This window comes from Cricetulus griseus, chromosome 2 (assembly GCF_003668045.3).
Source record: "Cricetulus griseus strain 17A/GY chromosome 2, alternate assembly CriGri-PICRH-1.0, whole genome shotgun sequence".
In the NCBI taxonomy this organism is placed as follows: Eukaryota; Metazoa; Chordata; class Mammalia; order Rodentia; family Cricetidae; genus Cricetulus; species Cricetulus griseus.
In genome coordinates, this window is record NC_048595.1 from 411,535,760 (window position 1) to 411,539,110 (window position 3,351).

The 3,351-nt window shown below is 47.7% G+C and overlaps 1 pseudogene; it reads right to left on the bottom strand.

Moving 5' to 3' along the window:
- Positions 1 to 1,765: 1,765 nt before the first annotated feature.
- On the bottom strand, positions 1,766 to 2,340 carry LOC113833519 (annotated as a pseudogene).
- Between the last annotated feature and the right edge of the window lie 1,011 nt (positions 2,341 to 3,351).

Consider the following 3,351-nt stretch of genomic DNA (forward strand, 5'->3'; position numbering starts at 1 on the left):
GCGTGTCATTTCTTACTCAATGACAGGTTTCTGTCCCAACCACACTCTCACCTTCCCGTGTTTCCATAAATGAGTAACACCACCAACCCTCCGTGTTACCAACAGAGGCATGCACGAGTGGAGGAGAGGTCACAGGAACTTCCTTGCCTGACAGCATCCGTACACACCATAGCAAGGCCAGGAGCAGGGAGCAGGGTTTCTAAGAGTCTGGAGAACAGAAAAGCTCAGAGTGCAAAGTACAATGGCATCAGACTCTAAGTTTCCACTTAAGCCCTGTACTGGCAGTAAAAGCACAACACAATTCCCCACTCCTTCTCCTCGGGGACCTTTCTTGGCTGATTTCTTATAACTCAATTGCACCGGTTCAGACAAAAATCAGCCAAGGTCATGACAGTGAAATGCATATTGCACGCTGATCAAGGGACCTTGGGTAGGAGTTACAAGCATGAACTCAAAAGCCAGAGCACCGAATTCACCCTGTAATTATTTTATTTTTGACTATAGAAAGTCTCAATCAAATTACTATCCTGGGTTTAAAACACTGTTTTCTGAAAACATCCAAAAGCCAACTTGTATTTTTGTCTAAAACATACATAGTAACATAAATGAGAGTCAGCAGCAGGAACGTGAACTTACATGGGGTAGGAAATATGTCCTTTAAAGTTAACAAAGTCAGAAATCTCCCTCTTCACATTTGTAACTGTGTTCGAAGATACCCCTTTCCTTCCACCCAAACCAGTAGATGATTCTCAGGATCACAGGTGTCAGTTAAAGCAAGAAAGACACTCAAGGCCAGGGCCCTTTGTCTTCACCTTGCATTGTCTTTGCAGTCAGATGGCTTCGTCATGTCGGAAGCTTTTCCAGAGATGTAATGGGGATGATGGAGTCAGTGGGAGATGGAGGAGCATCTTCAGAGAGGGTTCAAGTCCACTTAGAGAAACTGTCTCAAATTTGGTCTTTTGCCAAGGAAAGACAAGAAAAAGAAAAAAAAAACAGTGCTTGGGGCTGATCCTGGAGGGTCAACCCAATCTGAACAGCTCCGTACCCTTGTGCCAGGCCAGAAAAACAATCCAAGCCCATGTCCTTAGTCCCCTAACTGAGGAAACAGCACCTTGTACCTGGTGAAGCCAGGTGAAGCAGCATGAAAACTGACTGGGGAAGGGGAGTGATTTATCACCGTAATTGAAAAGTCACTGGAGTTGGTCCAGGAAGCATCAAGCTGGTTTTGAAATGGATTATAGTCTTCTTACACAGGGTTCGGGTGCTAATGGAGACTTGTTCCTGAATGAGACCATGGGAAAAACCCACTGAAGATTTCAAGCACAGACCTCCAACCAGTGTCCTGGTCATTTCCTCAGAAACTCAGATGGGGAGATTCCATCTCCAGGTTTATAGCTGAGGACGAGCGAATAGTCTGTTATTGCTTCTCACCACCCTCCCTCGCTCTTCCCACTGCCTCACACCCATGAGTTGTGAGTTCAGATTCGGACAGACATTTTGTTTGCAAGGTTTCTTTTCTTTTCTGGTTTGGCTGTTATCGACACAAACCACATCCTGATTCAGATAAGATTTATACAGAAATATTACAGATCCTTTGTAAAGCTCCCTGGATGTCAAATGACTCATTTGTTTGTTTCTTTATAAAGCAAGTTTGTTTCTGCAGAGGAGGTGTCATGTTTATGTCCAGAGAAGAAGTAGAAACTCCCCCTCTCACAACGGGGTCCCTGGGTACTCAAAAGCAGTACATTGATTTCCACCATCTTTACTAGGGACCAAAGATGTTGAGATCACGAAGAGTCAAACTCGTCATCAGTTGTTCAAAGTTACCCAGGCTCCAAGGTGGACATGATGCATTTTTAGGGCCAAGAGCCCTGCTGTCAGAACGGGGCTCATTGAAGGTGAGCAGGAGATGAGTCTGGTACTGGGGCAGCCGAAGCAAGGCCTGATGTAGTGTGACATCCTTTGCTACCTGCTGGTTTTCTTTAGCTACCTGCTGCTTGCCAGAAAGGAACCAGGCATCTTGACAGCAGTCCCTCAGGGATAACTTCCCCAAACAGAGAGGCTGCACACATAACATCTGCACAGTCCTAGCCCCCTGCACCCCGCCAACGACCTCAAAATGGTGCCACGCAGCCACTTGGCCCCCGCACGAGGTCCTGAGGCTCCAGAAGTCCCAGGATCAGACTCTGATCAGAGGGCAGAAAACTTCTTGGTTGTCAGAGACTGGTCAGATGTTGGAGGTCGTGCGTATCAATGACCCCAGGCGGGGAGGATGGCGGAGAGGGCGCTTCTGCATAGTGTAAAGTGGGTTCCATAGAACTGGGACCTGAGTCTGGACATTAGCGAAGTTTTAAAGACACCTGCATGGGCTCTAAGGTTCCAGGAGCACCCACCATCTCCTCCCGGCCTACTAAGCCGTCAAATGATTGTTACAGGAACAACAACTTGATGAATTAAAGACAGACAATCAGAAACAGGTGGATGAAACTCCCCTCGGAATATGCATGGATTTAAATATTCAGAGAAACCGTGCTTGGGAAAACGTCTTTTGGATTTTGCTGGACATGCAATCTTTAAATATAGTAATAACTTCAGACTTGCTTCACAGCTTCCCAGTCCAAGTCATTTATCGGGGGGCAAATCCATACACAGGTGTGTAAGGGGGGGTCACAGAAAGGGTCACGGGTGTCCACCACTCGGCAGCCCTGGTGATAACCATGTTGCATGTGCTGTGAGGGGGCCTCGAGGCCTCCAGCTTGCCTGTGTTCACACTCACGGTGGTTTGTTTTTGTTTAGCTTTTCATCTGAGAGAAGAACATTTTAATGATCCTCCACCACTGCGCTTCTGCCCCCTCCCATCGTTTTCTTCCCATCGCCGAAACCCTCGGGGAGAATCTACTGTGTGTGACAAAGAAATATGTCTTTCCTCTGTGTTCCAGACCTTGGAAGCCATCCAAGACCCCCTCTCCCCGGAGGCCAGCTCTCCTCGGCTAGGATTTGCATTTCACCGCCACACACTGCAGCAGGCTGCGGGGCGAGAAGCTGCCTCGCCGGCAGAACGGTGGGGTGGGAGCTAAAAGCGGGATGCAATGCGAGAAGCCTCCATTTTCCAGCGCGCTCGGCACATCTCCGCTGCCAGAAACCTAAAGCCAAATTCGATTTGAAATTTATACAGAAAAGAACATCAACACGACCACACTCAGCCTCTCCTCCCCTTTCCCAAGACCCCTCTTGACCTGAGAACGTCTATTTCATGTTTAATTTCATTCTTAGATTGCTAATTAATATCTTTTCCCCCTCCCGCCCCCACCCTTCCTTAATCTTGCCGTTTACTTTCACGTGTCCCGGTTT